The 21,838-nt window shown below is 34.5% G+C and overlaps 1 protein-coding gene across 1 annotated transcript in view; it reads right to left on the bottom strand.

Moving 5' to 3' along the window:
- The window catches only part of LOC145248073 (uncharacterized), a 430,627-nt gene extending 417,062 nt beyond the window's left edge, over window positions 1–13,565 (bottom strand). The window contains exon 1 of the mRNA XM_080109850.1: window positions 13,113–13,565. The gene's annotated coding sequence lies outside the window, so the exon portion shown is untranslated. The remainder of the gene's footprint in view (window positions 1–13,112) is intronic.
- Window positions 13,566–21,838: the final 8,273 nt, after the last annotated feature.

Genomic DNA, 21,838 nt, shown 5'->3' with positions numbered 1-21,838 from the left:
TTGGTATTTACTATTTTCCCTGATCGCATCGACACAAGAAGTTACATAAGATCAGAAGGAGGAGGATTGAAAAGACAGCACACAAGCAAGGTGTGCACTCTGGGCATCAAAAAATGCCTGAGTAGCCCACCAGCATTTGATGGTATGTGTACTGCAGACGATTAGCGATAAAATAACACTTTCTCAAAGAGAGAAGGTAAAGCCTGGGAGGGTGAACCTCTTAGAATTGCACTGCAGAACCATACCCCAGGCTGACAGATGCAAAACCATCTACTACGCAAAGATGAGTGTCGGGCTGATTGTCGAGAATGTATCCTTGATTTGTTATAAACAAAATCTACTCCGACTGTGTCAGACACATAAAAAACAATCGTGTTGTTGGAAATTAACATGAGGAGTGTTAGATATTTAAGGTGGCTTGTTGTCACTTGATACATGTAGCACAAAAGTGCGCTATTTCATTGGAGCGGAAACAAATCATTAATTCATTATGAGCTCGGGTTGATGAAGCAGGTGGAACCTATATATTTTTTTTGTATCCAGGAGACAAAATGTAACCTACTTAAATAAAAAGTTGTTGCATCGTCATGTCGAATAAAGTCATAAATAAAACCGATTAGTCATATTTAATTTTAACAAATAAAAATAATCCTCAAGTAATTAGAGTTAATTCGACTAATAACAGAAAAGAATTAGATTTAATCCCTAACGATTAACGTCATTGCTTAATCTCTATATTAAGAAAATTATGTGATCATTTCTAATGTGTCTGTATATTCCGCGCCTCTACGTGACTTACAAATTACTTTTTTTATTATTTCATTCACTAGCGGAGATTTTGTATCTGTCTGTCTGAAGCTGAACTATACTAGTGCTTCTGTAAATTATGCTATCATTTAATACTCAATTTTGAATATATCGAAACCACCAGAAAACGCATTGTGTGCAGAAATTAGAAACTAGTGACTTCTGGAAAATCTATAACAGTGTAGTAAATAATGGGTAGTCAACAATTCCCTCACTATCCAACAATCTTGAAGGTGTTTGTACAGTAACTGAGAAGTTTCGGCTTCAGACAGACAGTTTTCTGATTATGGTCACCTGGACCACAACAGAGGGAGCAAACAGGTGCCCAACATGGCACAAAAGGTGCCAATAACCCAGTAGCAACCGACTGGTCATGGACGAGGGGGGGGGGGTGACAGCCGCCCGGCAAATCATCAGATTTGGGGTAACCCCTTCATCCAGACCAGGTACTGACAATGATGGGAAGACCTTTCTTTGGGCGTCTGTATAGTGACTGGAATCATTCTTGATAATTAGGCAATTAAGTGCCATGCGATTTGCCTGCAACTCTACTTTGGACCCAGCAAACCACTCCCTACCAGATTTTCGTCTGCAGACAGAAACCACACTAGATGATCTGAAAATCACCCCTTCAAGTACATGAGATCATAAAAAAACCTAGACACCTCAAAAGCATGTGGATTTTATCTTATCCTGATTGTACTATTAAAAAAAAAAAAAAAAAAAAAATGCTCCGCTGAGGTTGCTCCAGTTCTCTCCAAACTTTTCAACACTTGCCTTAATAAATCTTGCTTCCCTGACTGCTGGAAAATCGCTTCTGTGATCCCAATTTACAAGAATTCTGGCAAAAGAACTGACCCATTAAGTTATCCCCCCATTAGTCTCCTCCCTCTTATCGCCAAAATATTTGAGTCTATAATTAATCAAGCTTTAGTCCACCACCTCACAGCTGCTAAACTTTTGTCCGACCAACAATATGGGTTTAGACAAGCCTGTTCAACTGCAAATATCCTAACTGTAATCACTGGACGTATATACAATGCACTGGATAAAGCAGTGAAGGTTAGATATAGCTAAGTCCTTTGACTGGGTATGTCTTTATGGTCTTCTCATTAAAATCAGATCCTATGTTATTACTGGACGAATACTTAACATGAATCTTTCTTAAGAGAAGAATCCAGGTTGTTCTCGATGGTTGTACATCAAAACAATATATGATAAATGTGGGTGTACATCAGGGGTCGATCCTTGGACCTTTATTATTCTTGAAATTCATAAATGACCTCCCTGATAAAATTGTCTCTGACATGGGTATATTTGCTGACAACACTATGCTCTATAACAGACACACGGGGGAAAAGGAATGAACATGTACCAAAGGCAATGGCAGAAATCCTACAGGAAGCCCTCTGTAGTGGAATGGGGACAAAAACAGGTAGTTACATAAAATGCTGCTAAGATTAAACTCCTTTCCTTTAATAACTACAAGAAACCTTCTCCACCACTAATAGCCATGATACATTGAGTGCATTGACTAGGCTGCTTCAAAGAAGGTAGACTCTCTCTACCGTGCTAGAAAGTTATTTATGCCTGAGAATATCCTGTACCTTTACAAGGCCACCATTTGCCCATGTATGGAGTATCGTTTCCACATTTGGGCTGGTGGATGTGCTACTAGTCTCTCCCTCTAAGACATGGTTCCAAAATTAGTCGCTAACCTGATAGGTCCCGCACTATCAGCTAGGCTTCAACCGCTGTCCCATCAACGAAATGTTGCATCCCTTTGCCTGTTTTACAAGTACTTTGATGGTAGATGCTCCGACGAACTACAAGCCCTTGTACCCCCTCGACTTAAATACTCCCAACAAACCCAACAAGTAGCAAAGTTCCACTCCTACACAGTAGAGATTCCTATATGTAAGAAAGCCTTCTACTCTAAAAGTTTCTTCCCAAGAACTGTTAGACTTTGGAATTCCCTTCCGAGTTCCAGTTTCCCCGACTGTACTGGCATGTAGGAGTTCAAGTGTAATGTAAAAAGACATCTTGCTGCTCAGCTTCCTCTACAAATTATGTCCCAGATTGTAGCCCCCTACATCAAAGTAGCACTGCTGTGCTTAGGGTGAAAATGTAGTAAAAAAAAAAATTAAAAACAACAACAAAAAAACACATATGATGATTGCTCATCTTTCCAGATGATCACCGTCATATTGAGTTCTCCCCATCTCGTCGTTCATGCCATCTCAGATGACTCTGCAGTCCCGCTGCAGATTTGCACATCTTAAAACAAATGTGACATACAAATTGAGCAATTTCCGTTGTGTTAACTTCTTCTGCTGAAGGTTATTGCTATGAACAATCATATCTCTTCTCAAACTAGCAGTATATATATAAAAATGAAATTGTGTGTGTGTGCGTGTGTATGTATGTGTGTGTGTACATTTCCCTACCAAACAACTGTCAATTTTCGGTCTACAGACTCGAGATTTGACATATGGGATATTGAGATTTGGGAAAATCTTTTTAATCAGTTTTCGGCCAGAAATTTGGCTGTTAAGGAGTCAAAGTTCAATGATTTGACCTTTGAGAACTCTACCAAACTCTTCCGCTGATTTTAAGAATAAATACTTGAATTTTTAAATGTAAGTTACTTGAACATGGGCCAAACATTTTAATTTGATTTGAGCCCAAAACAAATGTTAAGGCGGTCAAAATTGGGGTCAAAGTTAAAAAAAAAATTTACCTCTGTGATCTCTACGAAATTACTCAGACAATTTCTGGTCTAAACATTTGAAATTTTACATAAAGTGTATTCAGACACAGGGCAAGCTTTTTAATCGGTTTGGGTTGAAAATTTGAGCTGCCAAGGGGTCAAAGTTGAAAAGATTTGACCTCTGCAGTCACTAGCAAACTATTCAGCCAATTTTGGGTCTAAACATTTGAACTTTTACATAAAGGGTATTCAGACATGAAGCAAGCTTTTTAATCAGTTTTGGGGCGAAAATTTGTCTGCCAATAGGTCAAAGTTGACCTTTGCAGACTCTACAAAACTTCTTCGCAATTTTGGGTCTAAACAGTTGAAACTTTAGATGTAGGTTACCTGGAGATGGGTCAAACTTTTTAATAATATATATATATATATATATATATATATATATATATGCACATAAAGTTATAAGCAGTACATAGGGCCTTAGCAAAGCTGGGCTGAACTGCTAGTATATATATATATATATATATATAAAAGAAATTGTGTGTGTGTGTGTGTGTGTACTGCCAAACTACTGTCAATTTTCAGTCTACAGACTCGAGATTTGGCATAATGAGTATTGAGATTTGTGAAAATCTTTTTAATCGGTTTTCAGCCAGAAATATGTCTGTCAAGAGGTCAATGTTCAACAATTTGACCTTTAAAAACTCTACCAAACTCCTCCACCAATTTTGGGTCTAACACTTGAAATTTTAGATGTAGGTTACTTGGACATGGATCAAATTTTTTAATTTGATTTGAGCCCAAAACAATAAATGTTAATGAGTCAAAATTGGGGTCAAATTTAAAAAACATTTTGACCTTTGCGGTCTCTACCAAATTACTCAGGCAATTTTTGGTCTAAACATTTGAAAGTTTACATAAAGTCTATTCAGGGCATAGGGCAAACTTTTTAATCGACTTTTTGGCTGAAAATTTGGCTGCCAAGAGGTCAAAGTTCAAAAGATTTGACCTTTGCAGACTCTACCAAACTCCTCCGGCAATTTTAGGTTTAAACACTTGAAATTTTAGATGTAGGTTACCCGGACACAAGTCAAACTTTTTAAATACATGCACATAAAGTTATAAACAGTACATAGGGCCCGAGCAAAGCCGGGCTGAACTGCTAGTTATATATATATATATATATATATATATATATATATATTACATACACACACACACACACACACTGTAAGATGTTTCACTAAATACTAATAACTTTTTATACTTACAGATACTAGCGTTTCATTCTTATGCAATCAGTGAAGGAAGTGATAATTACTGCTGATCACGGGACTCCAACCAGTCAACAAAGTCAATCTTGGGCTTTGTAGGCTAGTACTCTTCCCCTTGTTCACCAGGAACTAACCCTTAAATGAAATTGATTTGAGATATTTATGAAACTATGTAAGAAGGCTCATCATAATGTCAACCAGTGATGAGAGTATTCAAGCAAAATGCATACATATTAGTTGAATTCTCTCATGGCTGTGGATTATGAGAGCCCGTTTACATGGTCTCCCAAATGTTTTGATTGACTTCCATATAAAAAGGTTAATTGCCAGTGGCCTAGGGGAAGAACATTAGCCTGCAACTGCAAAGTCAAGGTTTACTTTGTTGACTAGGTTTGAATCCCTCGACCAGCAATAATTATTACTTTCTGCACTGATGATTGCTTAAGCATGAACCACTGTAGGTATAAAGGTTATTAACATTTATTGGAAAAATAATTTATTATTTATTTATACATACATAAATATATATATATATATATATATATATATATATATATATATTTCTGAAACTATATAATCCGGAGTACTTGGATTAGTATATTTCATTTAGATATTAATATCATGGGGCTTGATATCCATGACTTGGAAATACAACATTTTACTTAATTTTATTTTAAACTTGAAAATTAAAATTATAAAAATTAAAAAGTAAGAATATTTTTTTAAAATCTTAATATTGCACAAGGCTTGGAGCAGGAGTGCACAGGAGTTGTCATGGATTCAAATAAAACGTAAGGAGGTTAAAGACTAAATGTAATCAAAATTTATTCCAATTAATGTCATTTTAAGCAGTCCTATTAGCATAATGGCAAAAATGTTTGCTAATGGACTGAAAGAACAGGATTTTAATCCTCACTGAGGCATAATAAACACTAAAAAAAATAATGATAAACACTAAAAAACTTGATGCTGTCTTACTAAACACTCAGCATAAAAAGAGGAGGATCAAGAGTAAGTGGAATAATCCTATGAATTGCGTGACGCCTTCCCTCTACATCTAGGTGTAGCAGCTAATGAAAAGGGAGCCTTCTAATCGCCCTCGACTATAGCCGGTTACTAAGCTTTCTTTAAATATTATTTTAGGTACACCTTCATCCAATCATTGCTGGGTACATCTTCGGGTCATACCACAAAAATTGATTATGAAATGTAGAAATGTATAATTAAAAAAGGTAATATGGTGTTGTCGGCTGGATTCAAAAAGACGTAGCGATTCGTATTTAATCCCAATAAACGCTGAGTCTTCCTAATAATATTAGATATTTTAACAGCGGTAAAAATGAAAAAAAAAAAAAAAAGGGGGGGGCATAAAAAGCTCTTTCTCGTTATTAGGCTAATTGGTCTGTCAGTTTATCTCTCCTTCCTCTTACTCCAAGACTTAAATCATTCTGGACTTGAAACAGTTCAAACTGTGAGCATTTACTACAAAGGTAGGAGGATCAGGCATGTCAGGAACCCATTAACCAATAATAAGTCTCTAAAAGATTCACTGCATTCATTAATAAATGGACTGACTTTGGCGGCCTGCTATCACTTTGCAAGATGTCGCTACATGTAATACTTGGAACATTCATTAAAGATAAACATTTCATTGTTGAAAACAATTTTTTTTTCGTATGAATAAAACATCTCAGTAATTTCGATACAGATTTATTTACCTTTTAGATATAATCGTAAAGAAATAAAAATCAATTGGCATTTTTACTTGCAATTTAGAAATAGATCGCAGCTTGTTGAACATCAAGTTGGTCTGTGAAAGAAAAGGCAAATTTGGACACAAATATTTGTTTAAGAAATATTTGTGTGAAACAGAAATATTTGTTTATAAAATCAAAATAATCCTTGAATTAAAAAGAAAACAATAACAAAGAAAATGTCCTTTTTCAAAACCAATATGCAAATTAATTTAACTTGCAACTAATATCGCATATACATAAGCAATATATAAAACAGGTTGTGTGTCTATCAAGGTAAGTTGAATTAACTTGAAGTAGAGCAAACTTTTGATTTTACCATTCGTGTATGTGTGTAACAGTGTGTATAGGCGCAGGTGCTAAAATATTAGCAGCAGCAGCCGTTAAAGTACATATGCAAATTAGCAAGTGGATGTGAACTTGTGTCACAAGAAAAGCAGAGAAAAATATACCAGGTGGCGAGGAAGAGAATTGAAGTACTTACGGGCAAAATGGACATGTGAAAACGACGGTGAGAAAGCACTGGCCAGGCGGCAAAGTTACAGAGATTTTTGAAGAAGCACATTTATGTGCGAAAAGAATTTAGAAATATAATGAAATGCGTTGTTTTGTAAGAACCACGAATAAAGCCATTTAGTTTGCACTAAGAAAAGGTGCAGAGTCGGATTTTTATTCATTTCCTGTTTATTTTTGTTTGTTTGTTCCTTTGTGACGATACCATTGGTGCGGGGGGGGGGTCGGAGAGGTTGAACTAGCGACACTATTAATTTATTTTTATTGCGGACTATCATCCTCATCTTTCTTAGATGTTGTTTCACATATATTTGCAAACACACACACATATATATATATATATATATACATATATATATATATATAGCGACACTGTTAAAAAGGTAACAGCCACGTCACACGTGAAATGGGCCCAACCCCAACGTTTGCATGTAATATTAAGATTATTCATATTAGTTTAGAATTGGGATACTTGGTAAGAGTACAAATTTCTTGAAAACAAGTTGAACGTTTTTCTCCCAATGTTTTGACCGATGTAAGCTTCCGACTTTCTTCAGTTGTGTCTTGTTGAACTTACTTTGTAAGTCAAACTCATTCATTTTTAATGAAATCCTTGATTCAGTCAGTTTGAAATTTCAATTCTTGCGTTCAACAAGATGCACATGAAGAAAGTTGGAACTTACATCGGCTTAAGCACCATTTTCAAATTTATCGCATAAAACTATTACATTCAATTTTTCTTGGGTGGGGGTGCAAAAATATGTTTCATCATCATCATCGTCATCCGGTTTAACGGCTGTTTTGCATGCTGGGATGTGTTGGACAATTTAAAAAATATCAACATCCAAACAAACCTATCTGACTAGGCATTTAGTTATCCCTCTTTCTCTCAAATTCACTCTTATTTCACGTTTTCTTTAGCCTTTCCTTGCAAACTGACCCACCCGGTTATCATAATTAACCCCAAAACTCTCATCCATTCTTTCAACGTGCCCATACCATCATAGTTTCCTGTTCCACACACATTCCCTTATACTGTCCAAATTCAGTTTTTCACCGAGGTCATCAATTTTAAACCTATCTCAAATCACACATCCATCTTATCATTTTCATTTTTTTTTTTTTTTTTTTTTGCCATGCAAATACATGTCTGAAACCATCACTGGCCACACATTATCAAACTGCGAACATGTGCCTCATAGATGCTTCCCTTGGTCAACAGTGGTAACGCTCTGCTGGTTAGTAATGACAGAAGTTCTCTTCATCATGTTACATCTAACTCCTGCAATCATAATAACACCAGATCCTCCCTGTGCTCCAATAGTATCACCAAGTTAACGAAACTTCTGAACAACTTCAATAGATTCGCCATCCAAATATACTTTCTCAGGATCTGAATTCTCATCCGTTTCCACCGTCTTACGCACAAACTGGCTATCCTCTCTCTCAACCTGCAAGTAATTTCAGCGAACTTTTTACGGATTCAATACTTGCAAATACTACACACAGTTAAATTATATTTGACTCCATTTACACAGACTGAACAAAGAAACTTTCCTTTTTGCTTATAGCTTTCAAACACTAATCATCATTTGATACTGGTAACATTCATTCGCTGATCTTTACTTTCCATAGGATTCGTCTAAGTCTTTAACGTAAAAAGGTAGACTTTCATGGTTTCACACATAAACAAGTAAATCATCGCCATCCCTCCAAACAATTCATATAAAACTTCCTGGGCAATGCTTCTCAGAAAAAAAAAAAAAAAAAAAAAGCTAATAGATTCAGTAAAGAATCCTACTTAACCATTAAAGCCGGCACTAAGTATTTCTTTATACTAGTTTGTATGCTTGTTGAAGATATTTGCGGAGAGCTACATAAGGGTCATGAAAAAAAAAAAAAAAAAATTGTCTACAAATTTTTTAAACAAATGCACACTTACCCAAACAAATGACATCCTGCTTTGAAAGTAGCCCACGCTGAACAGTGTAGTCTTTCGGCAATTTCATCTGCTGAATCCGTGATTATTATGAAGTTTAATCATTTTTGGATTAATCCACATTTTCTTTTCCATTACGTTTTTTATTTATCATAGGTGAAAAAATATTTTTGAACAATGCAACGTAAATATTCATTTATTAATTTTAAATTGATTATATTTATGAAAAATAGTTACTGCAAATAAACATATTTCAGTTTATTTTATGAAAGAAAATAAATTCTGCAAAATAAACACATTTCATTGAAAATAAGTTTTCAAATATTTATATGCATGACCTACATTTTCATCTGGGTTTTCAGTAGAAGCTATACCGTTTAGTGAGAATCACTTTCAAAGCAGGAAGTCATTTGTCCGGTTAAATACGCGCTTGTATCAATTTTAACTCTGCACAATTGATAATACTATTTTCCACAAATTTATGAGTTTTTGTTTTTTTAATTTCCTTCATGACCATAATGTTTCGCTCAGCATAGAACGACCATCTTGGAAATATCTTCAAACACGTAAACAAGATAAAGCTATTTTGAAATTTGCCTCGAGCTAGAATAGAGAAACAGACATGGTTAATTGGATTTTTAATTAAACTTTTTTGTGGGAAAATAGAAAATAAAATGGCTTAATGCAACATGTTGCTTTACAGTAATATCAAGTGGTATTTGTTCAGCAACAAATTATCTCCATTCTTCAGTCGGGATAGATTCACACTCTGAAACCACACAACTAGACTACGAGTGAACAGAACCATTGTTAAGTGTTGAGACATTATGTTGAACAAAGATGGCGGCAGTAAATCAAATCGGCGAAGAATCAATGCAGTCACGATTTCGAGTGTTGAGTAATTCTTAGTAACAAAGATGGCGGCGAAGAATTCATGCAGTCCCGATCTTGAGTGTTACTTAATTCCTAGTAACAAAGATGGCGGCGAAGAATTCATGCAGTCCCGATCTTGAGTGTTACTTAATTCCTAGTAACAAAGATGGCGGCGAAGAATCAATGCAGTCTCGATTTAGTCGTTTAGAGACAAAAGCCGGCGGCGAACTGATTGAATCCAAAATTCAACATTTTTTATAATAATTTTTTAAGCTTCTGATCGATTGATTAATATAACTGTGGTTATAAAAACGATGGTCGACATCATTGGAGTCATACCCTTATTTAAGTCAAAAACATTTAAACAAAATTTGCTCTGTTCATTCGTTGTTTTTACATCTTCCTGGATTTTCAAAGATATGAGATTTAAAAAAAATAATTTGTTTTTTGTTTTTTTCAGGAAACGTACGAGATATTTAGCAAATAGTTATGTTAACAGTTTGAAGACAAACATAAAAGTTGTTATGGAAACATGTAAATAGTACCACATAACGAATACATTGCTATCCGAAATATGAGAAAAGAAAGCGTGCTGCCAGGATCAGAGAGAATCAAGTGTAAGGCGTGAAAGTAAATGTTATTTTATATTGTTTCTGAGAGTCTTTACAACTGATATCAGAAGACGTAATCTAGGGACAGGGTATGCCAGTGTTTGAAAAGGCATGCTCTGAGAAGCTGGACAAAACACCCATCAGATTTTAAAGAGTCTGAAAGCATGCAGCCTCGTTCTGAATCTTCTACACAGAGGATTTCTTAATTTTCTGGTAGGAAAACGTATTCTTTAACATTGACCAAAATAAATCAAAGGGAGATAATTCGGATATAAATCCAAGAGAGACAACTCACATCATTCTAACACCAAATGGTGTTTAGCTTTAAATGATTGATTGGTATACAGTCGACAAAAGTTCGAATCTTAATCACAGCAAGAAAAAAAAAAAAGAAAAAAAATCGGTTCTTGTCCAGAATTCACCCATATTAAAAACAAAAATGAAAAATATGTATGATATATGGACTCGTACGAAACGAAAATGTCATATTCCAAAAATCACGTAAATTGATCAAGTAGTTTTATTTTCAAATAAGAAAATTAAAATTGATGCGTATCCGCTGAGCGACTGCTTAGTGCTTCTTCTTCGCCTGCTATTAAAAAAAAAAAAAAATCAAGAAACAAAGAGAGATGACTCAGCAATAATTCATACTTGATTTATGTTGTAATGCCTATGAATTCGCATTATGATTTTCTTTATAAAAAAAGAAAAAAAAAACTACTTCATGGGTTTGTGTTACTATACACATAGATTCGGAAAAGTGGCCAAAAAAAAAAACAAACAAAAAAAAAACAAATATATAACAAATAAATGTTATCAAAAGCAAGATAAGTTACTCTTACTTATCTGGTTCGAAAATCAGTGTTTATCGATATATTTTGAAAGAAAAATGGCGGCATGCTCGCTGTTGAACACGGTAAGTTTGTGAAAATGAGTTCAAACAAACAAATTATACAGAATACTGTTAGAAACCCACCGAATATATATCCACCTAACATATATTGAATGAGTTTCTAACAGTATTTTGTATAATTTTTTTGTTTAAACTCGTTTTCCCAAACTTACCGTGTTTAACAGCGAGCATGCCGCCATTTGCATTTTTTAAATACATCGGTTTTTCGAGCCGAATAAACACGTTATATTAAATAAAAACACTAAAAAATTATCCAGTTAAGTAGAAAAGTAACGTATCTGGCCTTTGATAACATTTGTTATATATTTGTTTTTTGACAACAAACCCCAGATTTTATAGGAGGAATTCTGGACAATAAGCGAAATTCTAATGATTATGCATTAATAATTTACAGATTTTCCAAAGATAATGATTTTTCAATTATTTAATGTTTACGGCTTGTATATAGTATAGCAAATTAACATTGTTGCGCGCCTACTCCTTCCAGTTCGGTTGTGTTTAGTTTTGTTTGTGGTTACAATGTTAACCAACGACCCATGACTTCCTATTTACACAACCCGACAGGTTTCCCGCTCGATGTTTAAAAACATTTGGATAACGTGCAGAAATAGTTAACGGTAAGCAAAATAAATGAATAAATATTTTTTTTTTATTATAGCAAATGTAGAACTAAACTCTCTACCGACCCAATACCCAATACCCATATAAATTTAATGTGAAGAAACTTAAGGTTTGTTTGTTTTGTATTTTTTCAAAATTTTATTTCAATCTTCGTTTTTGTTTTATTGATACGTGAACATCGAAATAAAATTCTGAAAAAAAAAAAGAAGATTTATCAAAAGGTACTTGTAAGGAATGGGCACCCAACAGATTTCAGTACTTACGAGGCTGCGAAAAAAGGGAGGGGGATCACGTAAAATGGAGACGACATTAAACATGTAAAGGGTTATGGTTAAGTCATAAATAAGGTTACAAAAGATCTTAGGACTCTTACAGAAAATAAAAATTAAAAAAAAGAATGAAAGAAAAAAAAAACTTCCTAAAAAGTGGCTTTTAAATTGTAACCTGCTTCAGCCATTTCCGGGACTGACTCTTATCGACATCATCCGGGTGGTGCCCATTCATTACAATTTTTTTTTTTTTTTTTTTTTTTTAATGTCGGCATCCGTTTTGGTATTATTATACAAACACCGTGACAGCGTTAGGGTTAGGGTTAGGATTAGGGTTAGGGTTAGGGTTAGGGGTAGGGTTAATTCGCTGTCACGGTGTTTGTATAGTTTTACCTCCGTTTTCCCCATGACCCTTCGCCATTTTAAACTATCGTTTACAAAGTATGTAATTACTGATTTGGCAAACTCGATTATTACGGCAGATATGTGCTTTAAAAATCAATTCTCATCATGCGCATGTGTCGTATCAAAAAAGAATTGATTAAATCAATAAAAACAAAATATACATTTTAAATCATGGGTTATCTTGAACTTTTTAGCTTTAAGATATTTACCATTGAAACAACATTTCCTTAACCAAATTAGTTATTAGTTTCATAATGTGATTTAGGCAATAATTTAATGACCAAACAATACCATAATTGAATTATACTATTACCGTACTATTCGGTTCTTGAATTATACTTTTGGTTAAGATAATGTTTCAATAGCCGTCATTTTAAAGCTGAAAAGTTCAAGATAACCAATTTAATTCAAAAGTGAACTTACTTGTTATTTGTTGTGAAGTTTCTAGTTTGCTTAAATCCGTCGCTTTAGTCCGAGTGGAATTTCGTGATTTATCTCTGTATTATTGAATCCAGGTATCCAAACGGATGCGTATTTTTTTTGTGGATTTTTTCTTTTCTTTTAATAAAGTATGCCAAGAAAATAATAAAGAAACAAAAATGGCCAGTATATGTACAAATAGGTTTATGTTTTTTTTTCCTTTGCAAAAATCGCAAGTTACGCGTACACAACAGCTTGTCTAGCATGAAGGGCCGAAGATCGCAACAGGGGACCCGATTTGAGGAAGGGTCAGCTTTTTACGACCGGTCGTCGGAGTGGCAAAAAAGCATTAAGGGTTAGAAAGAATAAGGAACAACAAAGTTCCAATGATAACGAGATAATGAAGATAACGTCTTTTTTTCTCCGAACAAATCGAGCATCAATCGTTGTAATGTCGGAAAGGCTTGCTGGCGACAGCGAAGGAGAAAGGAGGAAAGAAAGGAAATTGTTGTTGTTGGTTGTGAAGATGAAAAAGAGAAAAAAATTAATAATGAAAATGTTAGAGGTCGAAATATTGTACATTATATCCTAGGGGTAAGTCAAGTAGACGTGGTGTTGATATTTGAACAACTTCATGGGTGATGACATCGGACGGACTTCAAGCGCAAGAGATTGAATAACGCGAATTTCAAAAGTTTTTTTTTTTGTGTGTGTGTGTGGGGGGGTCTACGATATTTCCATTTGAGAGGGGGAAATAAAGTGGTTTAAAATCTTACATGCAATATACAAGATAGAAATTAAACTTAAAATAACTTAATTTATTATTTAATTGAACGTTTGCGTGATTGTTAATAAAAGTTTTACCAGGGAATAAAAAAAAAAATAATAACTTTGTTACCGCGGTAACAGAAAATGGAAATGAAAGAAAAGTTTTATCGGGGGGGAGGGGTTCAAAGTAAAAAAAAAAAACAATGGAATTCTTCTTTTCTTTAAAATGTTCAATTTTTTAAAAGTAAAAGACAGTAAGTGTATATAAGTTTTAAAAATGGATGAACTATTATTACTTGATGGTCATGTAAAAATATATATATTTTTTTTTTAAGTGAAAGCGATATGTTCTAGAGGGAAAAGTATAAAAACATGACAACTGTAGTTATGCAATTTCACGGGGTGGGGGTGGGGTCAAAATGTTGCAATTTACGTAAAGAATGAAAAAATAATAAAATAAAAAAAATTATAATACAAATAAAAACTAATAATAAAAATTAATTCACACAATTAAAAATTTAGGATTTTTAATAAAAAAAATGAATTAATTTCTTTCTAATTTTAAAAGATTTAATTAAGTTGAGAAAGTAATTATTTTTGAAATTTCAAAACTGTTCAATAAATCCAGTCGAAAGTCAATTTTAATTACTGAAGGCAAGAAAATAACTTCGTTTTATTTCAACGGGTTCCTTTTTTTTACGAACATTAAAACATTTTTCATTTATTTATTTTTTTTATTTTAGTGCCATTCTCCGCTCTACAAAAAAAAAAAAAAAAAACGTGTGTTTATTTGTTTATAAATAAATATACATCCGTCCCGTCACACAAAAGTTAGCAAAAAATAAATGCACTTCCTAGCCTCCAGAGGAAACCATTTCCAATAGTGAGGGGAAGCGAGAAAGCAACTAGTAATTCAGACAACCGCCGCCATTTGAAATGAATTCGTAAAGAAATCCTTCACTCTTTAGAGTGAAAAGTCAACAGTAGCCGTTTCTTGTTTGTTTGTTTGTTTGTTTCAGGTTATCAGAAATGCTAACAATATATATATATATATATATATATATATATATATATATATATATATATATATATATATATATATATATATAGTTACTGACGTAATTCTTTGAGATTATATGAATATTTGTACGAACACTGGCGAAGCATTTTTTTTAGCCTTTCATTTTGGAAGGGGTAGGGGTATACATTAGTTTTTAAAATAATCCTGTGTTTCCAATGTGAGACGAAACATTTTTAAAAAGAGGGAACATGTATGCGCTTATTTTTTCCGTAATTCCGGGCACTTTTTTTCTGGCCTTTAAGTAATAATTTTCAATGTTATGTTTGCATTTCTTGTTCTCGAGAGAGAAAACGCCGGCCCTTTTCTTGTTGTTGCGTTTGTGTACGCCCTACCCATAAAAAGGTTTCCCTTTTCATAATCAGCTTCGTTGAAATGACGAAGAGAAATGAACCCCCATGTGTGCGCGCAGAAAAGATGAAAAGCGGGAGTCGAAAGAGCAGACGCCGTCGTGAGAGAGAGAGAGAGAGAGAGAGAGAGAGAGAGAGAGAGAGAGAGAGAGAGAGAGAGAGAGAGAGAGACTGGCCGACCGACAGACAGTCAGACAGATGGATAGATAGACAAGGAGAGAGGGGGTATAGATTTTTATGAGAAAAGTGTTAGGGGTTGGCCAGTGCGTGCGACAGGTGTCAAGACAAGTGAGAGAGAGAGAAAGAGAGACAGAGAGGGGGGGGGGAGAATAACCGGGTGGGTGAGTGTGTGTGTGTGTGTGTGGGGGTCTAGCAGAACGGCTTGAAAAGGTGGTCAAAGTGATAAGAAATACCTTAGGAAGAAAGGGACGGGGAAGAACGCTAGTCGATTAATAATACACCAGCGGAGGTGAAAAGAAAATAGAAACATGAGGTTTTGTTACTGTCTAAAAAGCAATCATAATAATCTTCTAATCTCTATATTAATAACATTATGAGACAACTTCGCGCGCACGCGCGTGTGTGTGCATTTCTCGCGTCTACGTAACTTTGATAATTACGCGTTAAATTATTATTATTTCGTAGTAGTCTCAACTTTTCGATGATTTTAGTTGGATTTTTTTTTGTTTTTTAACATCAGGTCAATTCCTTTGTCTTTAGACGTTCGAGTTATACCTTAACACTCTCGCCGTTCCTAACAGGCAAGCCTTTTACAAAATTAGACAAGAAAATTATCATTATTATTGGCTCTCAAGGAGCTTTCACACAAGTTATCAAAGATTTCTCCTTGAAAACAACCTGGCATGTTCCCTGAAAGCTGAGTGACAACGAGTCTCTCCAAATTTCCAGTACTCTCCACCTCTTCGATAACATTTCCAAATGAATTTGCGTTATCACAACAGACGCTTACTATTGATTTCTCGCTGGCAGCGGGCATTGATCTCCGCTGAAATTTGGGTGGCAATAAGCCTCCTCAAGGTCCCAGTTCTCTTTGCACTTCTCCAGCGGAAGTCTGGTCGGTGCTCTCTCCTTGGTCTGTCCATCCTCCTTGACCTTTCTCAACTATTTGGCATCACTCTTTTTGGGGGGACGGGTGATAGGGCAATGGGAGGAGATGGGAGAGGGGATAGAGAACTTATAGATATACAGCTTCAGTTTAGTTTTCATGTAACGCTTCATACCACTGCAGCAGTTTTTCTGGCCCATGCATGTGGCTCGTGTGTATTAGCCTCCACATTCAAAGGTTTTCCATAATATTTCAGCTGTTTTCATTATTGTTATTCGTGGTATCTTTCCAGCCATTCCTCTGATTCCAATTCCTCCCATTCTTTTTTCAAAGTTTTTCGGAATTGTTCCTAGTGCTCCTATTATTATAGGTATTATTTTGATTTTCTTCATCTTCCATATCTCTTTCAGCTCTCTGACTCGCTCTGTGTATTTGCTCAGTTTCTCCTTTTTTTTTTTTTTTTTTTTTTTTATATTCACCCTGTGGTCAGCTGAAACAGCAAAGTCTACGATTTGACAGAACTTTTCTTTCTTGTTAATTATTAGATCCGGTTTTCTTACTTGGATGAGTTTATCTGTTTGTATGTTTTTTTTTTTTTTTTTTTTTTTTACACAGTGATCACCACTTATCAAGGCCCGGAAGCCACTCAGGGATAAGGGTTATTGCAAGTACATTACGTCAGTGTGGAGATTTGATGAAGTGTTTACTTAAGGGGGTGGTTCATTAGGAATTTGTTAACGTTGGACTTGAAGACATTCAAGTTGTAGTCTGGTGGGAAGCAGGCAGACGGAACAGAGTTCCACAGGCGTGCAGTTCTAAGAAAGAAGCCTTGTTCATGGAATCCGCGTTTTGATTTAGGTACAGATATAGAGTGGGGGAAATTTTTCACTGTGGATTCAGCTAGACGGGTGTTTTTCGTGAAAGATTGGCGAGGAGGGACCAGAGATTGGAGCTCAGACGAGCACCTGCCATGGAAATAACGATAAAACAAGGATAGGCTCGCAACGTCTCTTCTGTGGGAGAGAGGTTGCAGGATAGAGAAAAGGGCATCCCCCACTAAGCCACAAAGTCTATTTTGTACTCTGTCAAGGCAGGATAGGCTGTTTTTAGCAGCTCCTGCCCAGATATGGCAACAGTATTCCATCCTTGGACGTACCTGGCTTTTATATGGATAGAGAATTGCATCAGTAGTGAGACATCTTCATGTCCATGTCCCATAGGATTTTGTGATTCTCTCTTTCATGTACTGTTGCTGGCTTATGCTTGTACCATTTGTCTGTGCATTTGAGATGCAGCTGTTTGCATAATTCCCAATGTACTACCCTCTCCACTTAGTCGTGCCAATTTTTGTATTTCTTTTGGGCCAGTTTGCTGCATTCGCTTACTATATGGTTTATCGTTTTTTCTCTTTGTCCACAGAGTTTACATTTTCTGTTTTTTGGTGTTTTGTCGATCTTTGTATTGATGTGGTTAGTTCTTATTGAGTTATCTTGTGCTGCTGTTATTAGAAATTCAGTTTCTCGGTTTACATGCCCTTTTTGCATTCATGTCCAAGTGTTTTCGTTATTCTCATCTTTTGTCATTCTTACGAATCTTCCGTGTAGTTGTTTCTCTTTCAATTTTTCTTTTCTCGTCTTATTCTTTGTCTCTCTGTTTTCTGTTTTGTTAATTTTTTCCAGTGTCTTTCATTGCGATAATTATCCTTTCAGTGTTCTGCATGATGTATTTTTCTAATTCTTTTTTTCGTGTCCTTCACACAGTCTTCTATGCACATCAGTTCTCTCCTGCCGTCTTTCCTTTTCATGTAGAGTCGATCAACATCGTCCTTTGGGTGTAGTGCATTGTGCATGGTCATGAGTTTCCTGGTCTTCTGATCGAGCTGTCTCAGTTTTTCTTTAGTCCACCCTATGAGCGATCCAGAGTATCTTACTAGTGATACTGCCCATGTATTTATACCTTTTATTAGGTTTCTGCTATATAATTTAGTTTTCCTGTTCTCCTGAGGTATTCCTTTCCAATTCTTTCTTTCATTTCTGTTGTTTTGATGGTGTCTGCTTCCAGAACTCCCAAGTATTTATAAGCATCGTGTTCCCCTAGTGCTCTCATCTCCGTTTGGTTGGGTAGTACTATGCCTTCTGTCATCTCTAGTTTTTTCCTTTCTTATAACTAATAGTGCACACTTTTCCATACCAAACTCCATTTAGATATCCTGGCTGAAGATCCTGATAGTGTTTATTAGTGTCTCTACTTCCTTTTCAGTCCTTGCAAAAAGTTTCAGATCGTCCATGTACATCAGGTAGTTTATTTTTTCTCTGTATTAGAGAACTTGTATCCGTCTTGGCATTTTCTCAGTATATTGTTCAGGGGCATCATGGCTATGATGAACAGTAATGAATCTCCTTGGAAGATGCCTCTTTGTATGTTAATTTCTGTTATGTGTTGTCAGTTCCAGTTTCCGTGTTCTCATTGCATTTTCAATCACACTGATGATCCTGCTTGGTATTTTATACATTTTTAAGCATTCTATTATCCATGCTTGAGGGATCCTGTTGTACGGTTTTTTGTAGTCGATCCCTGCCATGGCTAAATTCTTTCTCCTTCTTTTTACCTCCTTCAGGATCTTTTGATCTATTTATAGCAGATAATGAGTTCCTCTTTTTCCATTTTGGCATCTTTTCTGTTCCTCGGGAAGAAGTTCAAGATTATTCCGGGAGTGATAGATTTGTTCCCTCAGTTTATTATTATTATTATTATTATTATTATTATTATTGCTATTATTATTATTATTATTATTATTATTATTATTATTATTAATGTTATTATTATTATTAATGTTATTATTATTATTAATGTTATTATTATTATTATTATTATTATTATTATTGTTGTTGTTATTATTAATGTTATTATTATTATTATTATTATTATTATTATTTACTCACTACCCAATTGACACCATTAACGATTACTACACTACCACCATACATTCATTAACCTTTATCCTCGTGTGGCCTTCAGGCCTTGATTAGTGGTGACTTCCAAGTAAAAAAAAAACAAAAAAAACAAACTTACAATTCTTGGAAAGAAGCTCCCGGAATAGGAAACTGCATTATAATGAGTTATTAAAGTAGTGAATTGATGGAGAGCACTAGACCAACAAGTCACGGAACAAAAGAAGCAGGGAAAATAGATCATACAATTCTGCCATGATTGTATTTAGAGAAAAGACTGAAACTTGTAAGTCCTGGATATGACCTTAAACTATATCCGATGGTGAGGCCTCAGCTTGCGGGCTTTAGGGAATGTGGAGCCACCCTTTAATTGCCATTGCTCCCAGGTCCACTCTGACCCGGAGTGGTAGTACCTGTTAGGGTCCCAACTATGGGTCAAATAGAAACATGCTTGAAGAAAACAAATATATCCTATTAAAAAATTGTTGTTCAAAATAACTGGATTCGGCATTAAATAACCTGAAAAAGGTTGATATGCAAGAACCCTCAAATCGGACAGAGATTCACCAGCCCAAATATGACAACCAATACTCCAGACATGGTTTAATTGTAGATTTGTAGAGATAGAGAATAGCGTCAGGTGTCAGAAAGTGTTTAGAACGATAGAGAGAACCTACTTTAGGAGAAGCAGAAATAGCAATGGATCTAATATATGTACTTCAAGAAAGATTTGATGAGAAAGAAGTTTCAGGTGATTTTCCTTCAAGAGCAAAGCCATCCATGAGAATCTTAGGAAGAAAAGGGACACGTCTACGATTGAAAGACACAAATTGAGTCTTAATAGGATTAAACGAAACAAGCAATTTCGTACCCCAATCAACAACTGAACACAAGTCAATTTCTAGATTAGTTGCATATTTCAACTGATCTGAGGGAAATGGACGAGAAGCAACACCAGAATAGAGAATGGTATCATCAGCATGTTGTTTTTTTTTTAAATTTTTTTTTTATTACATTTTCACCCCAAACAAGGCAAATTGCCACTTTGGTGTAGGGGGCTACTATCAGGGGCAACAACTACTGGGGTACTATGTAGGGATTTGGGCAGCAAGGTGTCGGTTCACGTTACACTTGAACTTCTGCACGTCAGTACTGTTGGGGAAGCAGGGACCTGGAATGGAATTCCAGAGTCTTGCGGTTCTGGGGAAGAAACTATTGGAGTAAAAAGATCTTTTACATCTAGGGACCTCTACAGTGTGGGGGTGGGATCTAGTAGCCTGTCGGGTTTGTCGAGGGTGCTCGCGTCCAATATTTCTTTGAAGATCAATGATATAAAGAAGAAACAGAGTTGGGCTTAGAATATATGATAGAATATGTGATAGAATATGTGATAGAATATATGATAGAATATGTGATAGAATATGTGATAGAATATGTGATAGAATATATGATAGAATATATGATAGAATATGTGATAGAATATGTGATAGAATATGTGATAGAATATGTGATAGAATATGTGATAGAATATATGATAGAATATGTGATAGAATATATGATAGAATATGTGATAGAATATGTGATAGAATATATGATAGAATATGTGATAGAATATGTGATAGAATATGTGATAGAATATATGATAGAATATATGATAGAATATGTGATAGAATATGTGATAGAATATATGATAGAATATGTGATAGAATATATGATAGAATATATGATAGAATATGTGATAGAATATGTGATAGAATATATGATAGAATATGTGATAGAATATATGATAGAATATGTGATAGAATATATGATAGAATATGTGATAGAATATATGATAGAATATGTGATAGAATATATGATAGAATATGTGATAGAATATATGATAGAATATATGATAGAATATATGATAGAATATGTGATAGAATATATGATAGAATATGTGATAGAATATATGATAGAATATGTGATAGAATATATGATAGAATATGTGATAGAATATGTGATAGAATATATGATAGAATATGTGATAGAATATATGATAGAATATATGATAGAATATATGATAGAATATGTGATAGAATATGTGATAGAATATATGATAGAATATGTGATAGAATATGTGATAGAATATATGATAGAATATGTGATAGAATATATGATAGAATATGTGATAGAATATGTGATAGAATATATGATAGAATATGTGATAGAATATGTGATAGAATATGTGATAGAATATATGATAGAATATATGATAGAATATGTGATAGAATATGTGATAGAATATATGATAGAATATGTGATAGAATATATGATAGAATATATGATAGAATATATGATAGAATATGTGATAGAATATGTGATAGAATATATGATAGAATATGTGATAGAATATATGATAGAATATGTGATAGAATATATGATAGAATATGTGATAGAATATATGATAGAATATGTGATAGAATATATGATAGAATATGTGATAGAATATATGATAGAATATATGATAGAATATG

Source organism: Euprymna scolopes, chromosome 26 (genome assembly GCF_053919585.1).
Source record: "Euprymna scolopes isolate OS-2025 chromosome 26, ASM5391958v1, whole genome shotgun sequence".
NCBI lineage: Eukaryota > Metazoa > Mollusca > Cephalopoda > Sepiida > Sepiolidae > Euprymna > Euprymna scolopes.
The sequence above is the reverse complement of the archived record's forward strand: the minus strand, read 5'-3'. Positions and strand labels throughout refer to the sequence as shown.